The sequence below is a fragment of the Condylura cristata genome, unplaced genomic scaffold (assembly GCF_000260355.1).
Source record: "Condylura cristata isolate star-nosed mole 26May11 unplaced genomic scaffold, ConCri1.0 scaffold00021, whole genome shotgun sequence".
NCBI classification, from domain to species: Eukaryota; Metazoa; Chordata; class Mammalia; order Eulipotyphla; family Talpidae; genus Condylura; species Condylura cristata.
The window spans coordinates 16,933,672-16,948,601 of record NW_004567122.1 but is presented as its reverse complement, the minus strand read 5'-3'; the positions used below and the strand labels follow the sequence as shown (position 1 = coordinate 16,948,601).

Sequence of the window (14,930 nt, the reverse complement as noted above, 5' to 3'; positions counted from 1 at the left end):
GGCTGGGGCTCGAACTCGCACTGAAGCCACTGTGGCTGACTTGCAGTGGTGCGTCCTAACCTGCTGTGCTACCAGGGAGGGCCCGTGATAAATTTCTTTTTATGAAGGAATCCACTGCTACAACAAAGGCATATGTTTTGCTTTCTACCTGTAATGGAATCTTAAGGACTGGAGAGGATTTTAAAGACCATCACACATTTCTTCTCTGTGTAGACTTTTTTCTATGGAGTTCTAGATAGGTACTAGTGTTACAGGGCTGCTCCAGGGAAAACTGGGGTGATCTGAGTGTGAGTCCCCATTCAAGGCTTAAGGAACTTGGGACAAGACCCAAAAGCAGACATTAAGAGAGAAAAAAAAAATTCAAAAGGTTTGGGGAGAAGAGGATGGGGAAGGAGAGAGAGGAGGGGAGGAAGGAGAGTCAGAGAAGACAGGGGTGGATGAAGAAGGGAGGGCAATTGGGATCCACACAGACATCAGGATGTCATTTACTGCTCAGAGCTCCTTACTCTTCTTACGCAAGAATAAGTTCACTGACTGCATAATTAAAAGGACTCTTCTATTTTCTAGAAGCTCTCTGCCATTCCTGGAGAAGGTTACCGTTGCGAACCTTCACACCTCCTCTCCTTGCAACACATAAACACACAAATGAACAGACATCTCTTTTTCACTTCTACCCTTAATCTTCCATATGTCTTCTAATCTACAGCATTTGTGATAAACTCTAGTAAAGACGATAGGAGGGCAAAAAAATACACTAGCCCTGAAATGTCTTTTTAGCCAAGTTTTATTTCTGGGGTGGGTGAAGGCTTCATGGAGATTGCTTTTGATATTTATATGTCAACATCTCTCTGTAAGGGGCTCTTCAGAGAAAAAACTTCTTTTCAATCATAGCTCCGTTTTTTTTTTTTTTCAATGGAGAAGGCAGAGCTATATATACGTACCTTTTGTTTGCTGTGTCTTCCCCGTAAGTCCCCAAACTGACCTTTGTGGTTTCTCCACCTGCCAGTTTCTCCCCCACCCCCTTCCGTCTTAGCTAAGATGGCAGCAGACACCAAGTGGGCCAGTCAGTCAGTCATGCTGAGTCTCTCCCTTGTATACAGGAGGCGTACAAGTTGTTATCAGACTTGCTTTGGCTCTCTTCAATCTGTCTGATACTTGTTAGATTATTTGTCAGCCTAGAAGAACCCAGAAAGGGTACAGGATCGTTTCTTTGTGTCTTGACATGAAACACATGCTGCAGATTTTGAAATTTAGTAATGATTTACTATTTTCTACATGCCAGTAAATATATGATTAACAGCATGCGTGTTTGACAAGGACTGGAGTGTTCCAGCTGATGTTCACCATCACATCTGTTCTCCTCACAAACACTGAAACATAAATGCTTGTTAGTCATACCCAATTTGCTTGTTATTTCCATGCGGTAATTATAGTTATTATGTACTGTGAAATGTCCAGTTCACAGAAAAAAATGAACCAATGAATCAAAGTATCAAACACAGCCGCTTTAAAGGTTACAACTTTGTGACATCATAAATTTTGGTTCTTATGGCCTGAAACAAACTGAGGATTTCACACATTCAGCTGGGATAGAAAAGGATCAAAAAAGCTCTTAGAATGAATGGTCCTAAAATAAATTTCTTTGCAATGGAAACAACAACAACAACAACAACAAAAACAAAACAAACAAACAAACAAAAAGCTAAATGGGTCAATCAGAATAAAAAAATACATAATTGAAAACTGAATTTGACTGAATTTGTCCCTAATTTCTAGTGCATTGTCAGCTATGACACTTTTATAGAGTACAATGAATTTCACTGGTAAAACAGTAGCACTTTTCAAGTACAAATAATGCTTTCCAGCGCAAATTGCTAGAGTTTAAAACGAGGACAGACAGGGCCCTCCCTGGTAGCGCAAGGGGTCAAAGCACAGCACTATGAAGCTATCTGCAGCCACTTTAGCATGAGTTCGATCCCAGGCCAGGGAGGTGACCCACATGGTGCAGCAGACCTCTCCTGACCCACCCGCTGCTCCCTTCAGCAATGTACTTCGTCAACCTGCCTGTTCTGCTCTGTCTCTGGTGAAGCCTCTCGCCGCCCCTGAGCCTCTGGCCTGCACCCCAATTCTGTATGCATAAATAAATAAATCTAAAAATAAATTTTAAAAAAGAGGACAGACAAAATGTGAGATATTCTAAATACAACTAAACAGTGGGTAAGATTAGGTACTTTCAGAAATGTGCAGAGAAATGGGTACATGCAGAAAACTGACTGCTTTTTAGAAAAAGATGCTTACACATGTTTTAAATGAGGAAAGACATAAAACATTCTTTCATGGCGGTGAAGCAGATACCAGTTCTACAACCTCACATGGCTTGCCTAATGGCATCGCTGCACATATCACTATCTTGAGTAGCCTGAATTGATCACGTTAAGGCTGAAGGGTGGTAAATTTTAATGTTGACTACAACATATTAAGGTTTTCTCAAACCAAACTAAACTGCAGATGGCTTGATTGCAGTGAGTTTTCACGGCAATGATTTTTCTTCACTCATCACAGACAGAAATCAATGTTGTATTCATCAGACATATTTGAAAACCACATCCAACAACTGATTGAACTGGAAAACAGTGGATTACAAATACAAGCTGTGGCTTATTGCACCCCATTCCCCTCACTTCTAGAGCGATCATTTCATTGAAGCAGCACCAGAGGCTGAAGAACAAGCACTCTGTGTGGGACTGTCTGCAGCATCTCACACAGATTATACACAGTGCAAACCTTCCGGATCTTTTTCTTTGCCTTGGGTCCAAGATCACTAGAGCAGATCTGTTTCCTCTATGTGTTGACAGGGTTGGGCTAATGAGATTGCTCTGGTCAGTCCCTGCAAGACTTTCCTCAGTGGGCCCAGAGTGGACCTCTTGTTACCTTGGTATGAAAAACAGAGGTCACTGAAGGCCAACTGAGTCTCAGGGACATTACCATTACTGAAAGAATACAAGCAATGAAGGCTGTCTTAAGGCTAGGAGAAGAAAATACATTTGGTGTTTACCTCACTTCTGCATCTGCAGTGACTCTGATCTGTCTGGTCAGAAAATCTGCCATTTGTTGCAGATTGTTGCTAGGTGGGATGACGACGAAGGCAGGTCAAGATGAGCCCTCTCCATGTGGTGTCATGCTGGTTGCCCAGGATGTGGCCTAGAAATGCAAGAAACTGGACATCATGTCAAGCTTCGGGACACAGGAGGAAAGTGGGACAAGATGCCTGAGCCTGGGGTGCAAAGCTCCTGCTGGTTTTGTTTCAGGGCAAACCCGGTGTGCATTGGGATGTGCATTGGGTTGCCTGACTGTGGGGCCGCACCCTTGTGCTTAAAAGGGACTCAGGGGCCCTGCCTGGTGGCACAGTGGGCTAAAGCACAGCACTATGAAGCTATCAGAGCCACAGTAGTATGAGTGTCATCCCAGCCAGGGAGCTGACCCACATGGTGCAGCAGACTTTCCCTGGCCCGCCCGCTGCTCCCCTCAGCAGTGTATTTCAGGGGATCTGCCTGTTCTGCTCCCCACTCTGTCTCTGGTGAATTCTCTTATCCCCCACCTCTGGCCCATACCCCAGTTCTGTATGCATAAGTAAATAAATCTTTAAAGAACGTTTCAATTTAGATATAGGGTATATCTACAAGCAATATAAACATCTTGCCTAACTTTATTTTCCCACCTGAAGGCACTTTAACAGAAAACATTAATTTCAAGTGTCCCCGCCACAGATGAAATGGAAAGCTCCCACCCTTTTCCTGCCTGTGCTCTGGCTGGGTGTGGCGTTGTATCCTCACACGGCAAAGCTCAGAACCTCTCACCCATTCTGGGCCACCCATGGCCACAAACACAAAGGGCCTTTGGCGCAGCAAAAGGAAAAAAACATTTCATCCAGCCACAGGATGGAGGACTGGGACAGCTAGCAGGGGAGAGGGAGAGAAAGAAGGCCCTGCTCCTGACGGATGGTGCAAAGTGGATGTTGCTGCTATAGGAACCGGGCAGCGTGAGACAAAGGCCTGTGGCCATGGAGTGTAGGGGCTCCCTCATCTGTTAAAATAAAGTGCCTTAAGGTGGGAAAATAAAGTTAGGCAAGCTCCCCTGAAATACACTGCTGAGGGGAGCAGTGAAGGGCCTGCAGCCACTGGGTTAGCTGCCTCAGCAGCAGCTCTGATGAAAGAAAGGGCACTCAGGAGCTTTACTCACAGGAGCTTTACTTTACCACAGCAGCCTGTGGTTGAGGACATCAGGGGTGGGGTTAAGACGGAGGGCCTGCCCATAAGTCCAGTCCAGCTTGGGCTGGCGGCGGTCAGGGGGTGGAGTCTGACCCCCTCATCTGCACCAGGCAGCTCCAACAGTCTGAAGATAAATGTCAACTAATCATCGGTGCTGGAAATAAAACTGGGAGCAGAGGCGTCTGGGCCAAACAGAGCAGCAGCTTCCTGCTTGAAAGGTGCCACAGGGTGACCCCAAGTGACTCTGCGGGTAGGAGGTGGAGTCAGTGTCCCCATACACATGCTTCAAGTTAAAACACCCATGTTTTTATGGTTTAGTTCTTGATTTAAAAAAAAAAATTTTTTTGGCATAGAAGAACTCGGGTGCAGGGCAGAAGTATGGAAGGTGAGAGGCTTCACCAGAGACAGAGTGGGAGCAGAACAGGCGGATTGACTGGAATACACTGCTGAGGGGAGCAGCGGGCGGGTCAGGAGAGGTCTGCTGTGCCATGTGGGTCAGGTCCCCGGCTGGGGATCGAACTCAGCATAGAGCTGATAGTGCTGAGACTTAATCCTTAGGAGTTTCTGATTTTTTTTTTTAAAAGATTTATTTATTTATTTGTACAGAACTGGGGTACAGGCCAGAGATGCGGAGGGTGAGAGGGTTCACCAGAGACAGAGTGGGGTACAGAACAGGCAGATCTACCAAGTACACTGCTGAGGGGAGCAGCGGGTGGGCCAGGAGAGGTCTGCCACGCCATGCGGTCACCTCTGGGGCAGGTGGGATTCGAACTCATGCGGAAGTGGCTTTAGCTTCTCAGTGCTGTGCTTTAACCCGCTGCGCCACCAGGGGGGGCCCGGTTTCTAATTTTTAAGTAAGCCTGGTATCCAATGACAAACACTGTGGGGACTATGTAGGATGATGTTAGGGAACGCTGAGTGAAGAGCCCATCTAGTGTACTATACTGCTTTGGAATTTGTTTCAATTTAAATTGTTTCGGAAAAAAAATGTACAAGAAAATATTGCAGGGCTTCAAACATGTAGCCTGGATATGGCTCAAAATTTGTCAATCACAGGCCTACTTGGGGTTAAAGCATAGCACTGTGAAGCTGTCCCCAGTCAGGGAGCTGACCCACAGGGCACAGCAGGCCTCTCCTGTCTCACCGCTGCTCCCCTCAGCAGTGTATTTCAGTGGATCTGCCTGTTCTGCTATCCACATATCTAAGGTGAGTCCTCTTATCCCTACACCTCTGGCCTGCACCGGAGTTCTTGTATGCATAGATAAAAAAATCTTAAAAAAAAAAAAAAAAGTTGCCACTTACAATGTCTTACTCTACAGAGTGATTCTTTGGTGCAGAAAATTTTAAAGAACATTCATAGCCATTCATTTGTTTGCTCATTCTTCCTCTATTCAGTCAAAATTTGTGCTCTAGATGCTGGGGCTGTGTCAATGAACAAAACAGATGTTGAAACATGGTCAATGAGTACACAGTACCTTCTTTGAAAAACAGTTAAGTGCTATGGAAAAAATGAAGTGAGGTTAGTGGGGGTGGGGAGTGCTGGGTAGAGAGAAGTTGGCAATTTTAAATGTATCAGTGACTCTGGTAAAAAGGCGACTTGATTTTGTCTGCATTACCCTAATGGGGTGTAATGTTGGGGTGAGGACGGTGCCTGGGATGCTTTGCGTGGATTCCCTAGTGGCAATGTTAACTCCACGCTCCATCCTGGCAATACAGTGACCCAATTGAAGTCATCTTTGCTGGTCTCCAGACATAGATGGGGAAAGCTGTCTAAGATTCCAGAGAGCAGGAAGGAGAACTCAGTTGAAGGAAGTATTCAGAGTTGTGTGACCTCCCCCAAATGGGAATCAGAGACTTGTAAGTAGTTTGCTCAATGTCACCCAGAACACTAACAATTAGAAAGAAAATTTCTTGGAGTTTCATGACTACAGATAACTCTTTCATTACACACACACACACACACACTTGTAACTCTACAGAAGTAATAGACATTATACTGTTACTAAATAGTTTGCAGAAAACTGATTTTCCATGCCCATAGCGAATGCACATTATAGACTTTAGATGCACTTTATATATTGAATTACTCCACTCCTGGATAACCAAAAGGTTTCTATTACTTCATTACTACAGCTAATGGAGCAATGAAAATGACTGAATGCAAATTTTTGTGTTAATCCATGTAAGTTTAAAAACATTTAATTCTCCTTGTTAAATTGTATTCCAAAAACACTGTATCAGTTCATGCTTCTACCAGAGTAAATGAGAACACTATTCCCGCTATGTTTGCCAACACTGTATATGCTCATTTAAAAAATCCCAAACATTATATATATACATATATTATATATGTATAATATATATATTATACATATATAATATATATATATATAAAATGTTTGGCATTTTTTATATATATAAATATATATATATATATTTTGCGTATATATATATAAGTATATATATATATTTTGCGTAAATATATATATATATTTTGCGTATATATATATAAGTATATATATATATATTTTGCGTAAATATATATATATTTTGCGTGAGTGACAGGAAATGTGATTATTATTTTCTTTTGTGTTTCTTTGGCTATACTAAGTCCTAAGCCAACCTTGTAACTTGAGATCTCACAGGAGTCTGCTAAGTCATACAGGAGTCTGCTGAGTCATGCTTCTTCGGATTCTTTCCATTTAAACCCAAACTTTTCAGTGTGGGTATATATAGCTTAGATAATTGATGAGCTAAGACTGGATTTTCCCCCTCCAACTATAAAATGAGCACAAAAGTCCCTTTTACTTTTAAATGAGAAATGGGATGTATTTAATGTATGACTTTTGAATGGATAGTTCAAAAAGGTGGCATCAAGACTGGGCATTCAACTAACCATATTAAGTTGCTATTTAAGCTTAAATACCAGAACTGTAGCAAATTCATGAGTTTAAGTTTTTAAAAAGTCCACAGTGCCCACATGAACTAGTGTTTTAACTCTGCTTTTGTGTCACATCAGAGAATGATGTAAATACATGACAGCCTCTCTCTTTTTCAAGTGTTTACTTTTTCTTTTTTAACAGAGAAAGAATAATGCCTGGTCAAAAGATTTGCCAAGAATGCAATTTCTATCCAATTCCAACTGTGTCTGTGCACACTCCCTCTAGTGGTTTGAGTTAACTTAAAATACTTACTGAGCATTCCAGACCAACTTCGTTCTTAAGTTGTACCAATACCTAAGTCCATCCTCTCAGTCTTTCTTCATCTATTATTTTTAAAGTATCACTAAGGTGAGAATTTAAAAAGATGGTGTGTGTGTGTGTGTGTGTGTGTGTGTGTGTATGTGTGTGTGTGTGAAGACTGTATCAACTGAATTTAGCACAAAGGGAAACAAGGTATTCATGAACTCAGTTCAACAAAATTTGTTCACCAGGGTGTTATTTTCAGTATCAAGGTAAATGCAGAAAAGCAGCGACTCATCTGTCCTACAGAGTTGACAGTTTGGGGGTGTGGTTGGGGGTGTTATAACCTCTCCCTTGTGAAGAACTCAGAGAGCACTGGCAGGCACAGTGCTGGCCTGCATGGTAGGTTTGGCTGGCATACGGTCAAGGCTTTCGTCGCCAGGTTCTATTCTCACTAGAGTCCTCTGAGATGTCTGTGATGCTCCTGGTTGTTCAGTCTCATGACCATGCTTCCTCCACAGCTGAGTCCTTCCAACACAATCATGAGGACCCCTTCGAATCTAACTAATGGTCTCTGGTTAGGCCGTCCCTCTCTCTCTGAGGGCAGGAATGGTGAGCATGGGAAACTCCCCATTGCGTCACTGTGACCTACTGGAGCTTCCAGGAAGCTCTTTGGGGGGATCTGTCCACAACCATGGCTCATTTCTACTCTACTGCTTCTTGAGATTCATCCTTTGTGGATGACTTGTTCTAAAGGGCCGCTGCACCCCCTTACACCTCAGTCTAGACCACCTACTCTTCTCAATTCTGGAAACCGAACCCCCCACAAGGGGGTGGGGTGTCACACAACCTTCTGGTCAAGACCTCTGAATGAAAGGCCAAAGATTAGGGTATCTGTCCCTAGTTCTTTCCTGTCACTGACCCTTCTCTCCCACCATTGTAGCAATGCTCATATTCAGTCTCCTGGCTGGAAACAAGACAGTCTCAGGAAGAAAGTGATAAGTTGATTCCTGCCTTATCCCAAGGCCAGGGCTAGACCAGTAGGCAGGTCCTGGCTGCACGAAGTTTAAGGAGAATGAGGGAAACAGGAAAAAACAGCATTTCTTTGGAGATTAGGTGGCCATTAGCATCTTTAAGAAATAAACTCCAGAAGGCAGAAGGAAGAAGACATTCAGGAGTATTTTACTTGTGTGGGATATAAAGAAACAAGGGAGAAGATTAAACTAAACCAAAACTGACCCTAGAAACCTGTCTGCAGAATTGGGAGAGGGGAAACTGGGAGAGGGGAAATTAGGAGTGTAGAGTAAAAAGGGGAGGGGCTAACAGCCTGGGGCAGAGGATTATGGGTATTTTGGTGGTGGGGTGAAGAGACAGCCAGACTCCTAAATCCCGCGGAGCTGCTGCAGAGGGTGGAGGCAAGCAGGGGCTCCAGAGGGGAGCAGAATGCGTCACAGGGCGATAGAGCAACGTACCACTCTAGAGAGTGGAGTAAGATTCAGCAGAGCAGGAGGAAATGCAAACTTTTGTTGCGTGTGACCAGATATGGGCGTTAACACAAGGACGGCCTCGCATCCAGGTGCACAGCAACACGTCACCTTTCTAGAATCTGAACCTAAAGTCTATGTAAGAGACACTTTCTCCTACAGCACTCGCAGTTGCTGCGGACCCCACCCTAGGGGCTCCGTTTCAGCTGCTGCCCGGGAGCAATAAACTCTACAGGTTCAGCCTTTCTGCCTCCCGTCTTTCTTCCTTGTGGCCGGTCACAGAAATCGGGACAAAACACCTTTCATAATCATTTATTCAATCACTAATACATAATAGTCACAGTAGTCACAGGTGACAGGAAAAACGGGAATGAGACAAGACCACAGAAAAAGAGGCAAGTCTAGGGAGGGCTGAAGAGAAAGGTCTGCGTGGCGTTCCCAGAAGCTAACTTGGGACTGACTGAGCTTGAGGAGGAGGACTGAGACTCAGGACTGTCAAAGACTCGGAAGTAGCCTCTGGAAGGAATGCAGTAAGGCATCAAATAGAAAAAAATTTCAAAGGAAAAAGTGAAGTCACAATAGAGTGAAATTTTGGGCCAAGTACATACCCAACTTTACACAATGGGCATTATATAGCTTTCTTCATATTCACCTCGCATGACCCAGATCTTTATTTTGATTAAACTGAGAAATATTGGAGAGATAGTGAATCTTATTTGCTAGTGGTTACTCAACTAGTAATTGCAGGAACTGATACTAATAAACTTACATGACACTACAGACCATTAACAATAGACTAATAAAACTTACATGAATAGACTAATAGAGCTGTCTGTCATAACATTTTCTTGTACATAGTATTTTCAAATGTATTGCAACTGCTGTTGACTGGAGGTGACAGAAACCACAGAAAGTGAAGCCAATTAAATTTTTTTTTAAATTAAAAAAAAAAAAAGATTTATTTATTTGTGCATACAGAACTGGGGTACAGGCCAGAAGTACAGGGGGTAAGAAGACTCACCACTCACAGGGTGGGGAGCAGAACAGTCAGACTGACTGAAATACACTGCTGAGGGGAGCAGTGGGCAGGTGAGGAGAGGTCTGCTGTGCCATGTGGGTCACCTCCCTGACTGGGGACCAAACATGGCTGCAGTGGCTGTAGACAGCCTCACAGTGCCACACTTCAACCTATTGTGCCACCAGGGAGGGCCAGTGTTCTATCATTTCAAGTCAGCTTACAGTTTGCATCTTTGAAATTTAAACTTTGGGCCTCCCTGGTAGCACATGGGGGTAAAGCGCAGCACTATGGAGGTGTCTGCAGCCACTGCAACATGAGTTCGATCCCCAGACAAGGAAGTGACTCACATGGCACAGCTAGACCTCTCCTGACCCACCCGCTGCTCCCTTCACAGTGTATTTCAGTATATCTGCCTGTTCTGCTCCCCATTGTTTCTGGTGAATTCTCTCATCCCTTACACCTCTGGACTCTGCCTCAGTTCTTGTATGTATAAATAAATAAATCTTTTTTAAAAATGTAAACTTTGGCTCTCAACTTTTACAAGGTGCAATGCCTTGGCACTTTAGAGTCCTCACTGTGAATTTTTTCCTTTCTGATATCTCGCCATGTGGGGCGAGACCATGGACTTACCATGGATGCTAAAGAGTGTGCATCTTCAGAACTGATTGGGAGGGTGTTTTTCTAAAAATTCTGCTGTTGATGTCTATTTTCTTCTCGAAGCTATGTAGATGAATAAATTCTCACCCGTTATTTTATCGTTCTAAACAAAATAAAATATGATATCTGTTCAAAAACATTTAATAAGGAAAAGGAAAAGCCAGTTTGAAAAAAAGGTCAGGGAGACGCAAGGAAGTGTGATATTTGCTGAAAGCGCCTGTCAGAAGATTCCGGGGAATGTAGATGGGCCAAGGGAAACAAGATACAATTAAGGCGAAACTTGTTCCCCGAAGGTTGCTGAAATGTGAGTTTATGAATCCTGAGAGGTAGGAGGCCAAATGAGATCTAATTGTGTCTTATTTAACTTGGCCTTTTAAATGGATAAGGCTTGGCTCTCTCTGCAAATATCACACTTTTGTCAAACTGACCTTACTCTAAAGTGTTTTTCTTTTTGCAAATGTGAAGTACTTTTTGATCATACAATAGTAACTCAACTAATAAAGTGTTCATCTATAAATGTAGACTGTGTGCTAATGGAAACCATATTACCAGCAGAAGAGGTTCAATCCTTATTATCATACTCTAGCTTCAATAGTTCTCACAGCGGGGTGGCTTCTGGGACCCAGAAAAATAGCTGAAGAAATATTGCTTTTGCAAAGATTCACACACTCAGTTTAAGTATCCTGGAAAAATAAGAGACGTGGTCATCCAGATAAATGGATGTTCATAATTAGAAGAGAAAGTTGGAAATATTGTCAATGTTTATAATCATCTTCTAGTTGCTTTGTAGAAGATATGCACTAAAGAAATGCAAATCAGGGCCCTCCCTGGTGGCATAAAGAGTTAGGATGCAGCACTGCAAGCTAGCCACAGCAGTTTCAGTGAGAGTTAGATCCCCGGCCCTAGAGGTGACCCACATGGCGCGGCAGACCTCTCCTGACCCGCCCTCTGCTCCCCTCAGCAGTGTACTTCGTCAATCTGCCTGTTCTGCTCCTCACTGTGTCTCTGGTGAAGCCCCTCACCGTCCCTGCACCTCTGGCTTGTACCCCAGTTCTGTATGCATAAATAAATAAATATTTTTAAAAAAGTGCAAATCAGAGTTCTCAAGCTAATCATCTCAGGGTTAATACTGAAATATTTTCTGAAGGTGCTTTAAATTCATTTTACTGTTTGGTCAGGGTTTTCATGAAACTCTTAAGGCCTTCACTTAAAGTAGCCAGAGTTCTATTCCATACTTGGTCGTGAAATCATAATGTGTGGTTCAGCAAATCCCTTGTTCTCCATGGGACACCATTTCCAATCTACAAGTGAGCATCCTAGTAGCTGACTCCAGCTCCCAGTACATATGGCTCTATGTGGCTTTCAGTCTTTGTGGATAATTTGAAGTTGAATTCAAGTTGGGAGAAGGTGCTTTCTCAATTTTTCTTTTTGACATAAATAAGCTAACAGAAGATGTTTCTCTTGGGAAATCAAGTTGTCGTGTCCTAAAAGGGTTGGAGTGTGAACTTCGTTCCTTGTGGGAAATAATTCAGGCCTGGATGAAAGAAAGTAGAGAGGACCAAAATGAAGGCAGGAAGGACAGAGACAGCTGAGAACTTTGGCTCTGAAAGTTCATAATTGTCCTAAACTCACACAGACTGAATTTTTGTCTGACTAGCTTTGCAGGTCTTGTGGAAGAACAACTTGTCAAAAAATGTTAACAGTGTGTGACCTTTACTGGGTTTAACGATTTACTGACTGTAAACAATGTTTTACCTGGAATAACAATGAGTATATATTCTTGGAGCCTAGACCCACTGACCTGGATGAAGGCCCCAACTATGTGGACAGGGGAAGCCTGGCTAGAGTTTATGTTTATCTAGCCAGATAACTGAGTGAACTAAAAGGGCTTTTATTGTCCTTAAGCAGATTACGTACTTTGTAGGGTATCTGTAGCCATTATTAAAACCATATGCATTCCTCTCACTTCTGAACACCTTCTCAAAATCAATACACACATGCTAAGGAATGTAAGCCACATGCATTTCACAGTCAGTGTAAACAAACACAATTAAGGAGGCAAGTTAATTTCAGAAATTATCTAATATCTTCTGCATTAAGGTAGAAATGACTTTTGGCTGCTGCCATCTACTATGGATAATTGTCAAGTTCAGATCTGATTTTCCTGAGAAAACAAGTTCAAATCTTAATGGGCTTTATCTAGTCCTTACCCCCTGTTCTCCATAGTGACAAGTCATTCATGGAGATTATTATTTGAGAATTTCAATCACAACCTTCTTCAAACTGGGATCAAGATTATCTTCAACAGATAAGACTGCAGGCAGAACTCAGAGAAGTGGTGGCGAAGTGGGCAGAGACTTAAGGTTTTTGAGACTGACCTATTTATCTTACATATAAAGGGGCTAACAGTGGCATTCTAGATTTTAAAGAGGAAGTAAATCAAATAGCTCAAAAATTCTTCTTAAAACTTGAAGTTTTTTGCTAACACCTAAGGACTTAAGAACTTAAAGACTTAAGACCAGGACTAAATAAATTTCCTGATCTACACAGAGGTGCATATTAAGTCATTTTTTGGTGTCTGTTGCTTTTAAAGGTATAATAGACTAATCTTCAATGCTGTGTTTATTTCACGATGCTCCCACCACCAAATCAACAGTAGCTAATATCTTTTGTGGGCAAAGCCATTTGAGGGTGTATATATCCTCCTAGAAAATATGAATAAATCAATAAAATCTGAGAGACAAATGACAATAAATTTTATCAAACAGCATTTTAAAAATAATTTAAGATTACAAAACACTTCTCTTAATAGTCATTCATATTATTCTATTATGACCTAATAGACCTAAAAATTTATCTGGTGATGAATGTTAAAATATTTAAAGTGCTAAGTTTTATTTAATTGAATAATATTTAATTTTAGTATTAATACCTAGATTCATTAATATGTTCTTTAGTTCTTCCAATTTTACAATTATTTTTAAAATATTCAAAGTCTGAGTATACAAACAACAAAGAAATACATTCTGGCAAAAGTCAAACTCTTTAGAGATAGACAGTCTTTTTGATTATCATGAGAAGTCCAAATCTCCTTTCCAGATGATGTGAACACTGCGATCTGCTCAGTGTATAACATTCTACAAAACTGCTCTTAGCATGTATGTTTCCTTAGACAGCATAGAGTATTCTGAAGTATGCTAAGTATGCTTGATATAACAGAATGGCTGTTATTCTTCACTTGGTAACATGTCTTGAATAAATTCATTATTTCGCGCTTCTCCTTAGTACTTTACAAGACAGCTGTAACAATTCGTTTTCCATTGTAATTTTCCTCAGTTGTTTCTGGATTCTTTTCAGTGATGAAGGAATTAACAAAGGAATTTAAACACCTCCTTATTACCACTGAATCTAAACAGCTTTTTAAATAGTTCTACTTTTCTTCTCCTGTGGCTTGGGACAACCAATTCTATGACTCTTAAATTACTAGTTTTTATATCAACCCTCTATCAAGGCATCTTCCCAACCAAAGGCCATTTCCTCCCAGCAAGACATTTAGAGGTGATCTGTTAAAGGAGTTAAAAAAACCTTACAATTCATTTTATGTCTCCAGTACTTGGCACTCAGAATAGCAAACAGTAGCTATTTGAACATTATTATTATTTTTTAAAGATTTTATTTATTTATGCTTACAGAGCTGGGGTACAGGCCAGAGGTGCAGGGGTGGTGAGAGGCTTCACTAGAGACAGAGTGGGGAACAGATTGATGAAGTACACAGCTGAGGGGAGCAGCAGGCGGGTCAGGAGAGGTCTGCTGCACCATGTGGGTCACCTCCTGGATGGGGATCAAACTCATGCTGAAGTGGCTTTAATTTCTTAGTAGTATGCTTTAACCTGCTGCGCCACCAGGGAGGGCCTTGAACATTATCTTTGTCGAATGACCAGATTCGACAAAGATTCTTAAGGTACAAAGAGCACTGTATTGGGAGTGACTTGGCTTTGTGACTAGACATGGAAACAATTACCTTCAGTTTCCTTCCTCCTAAGCACAGTAGGTTCACTTTGTTGTCCTGTGTTTTTTTGTTTGTTTGTTTAATTTTGATGGGGAGAGAGGTAGGGAGCTTTCCACACTTTGAGTAAGTGCTAAAGAAATACTTGATTATATTGTGTTTTAATCTAATTTTCACAGCACTGAAATTTAGAAAAATTGTTGACTAAATGAACAGGATTATGAATCTAAGAATTAATCTCAAGTATTAAAGGCAGAACATGTAAATCTCTAGGAATCTAAGGGGGGAAAATAATTTTGATTATCATTTCTTTGG

At 41.8% G+C, this 14,930-nt stretch overlaps 1 long non-coding RNA gene across 1 annotated transcript in view; it reads right to left on the bottom strand.

Moving 5' to 3' along the window:
* Positions 1–3,061: 3,061 nt before the first annotated feature.
* The window catches only part of LOC105853914, a 148,490-nt gene continuing 136,621 nt past the window's right edge, over positions 3,062–14,930 (bottom strand). The window contains exon 4 of the long non-coding RNA XR_001145655.1: positions 3,062–3,201. This is a non-coding gene — a long non-coding RNA (uncharacterized LOC105853914). The remainder of the gene's footprint in view (positions 3,202–14,930) is intronic.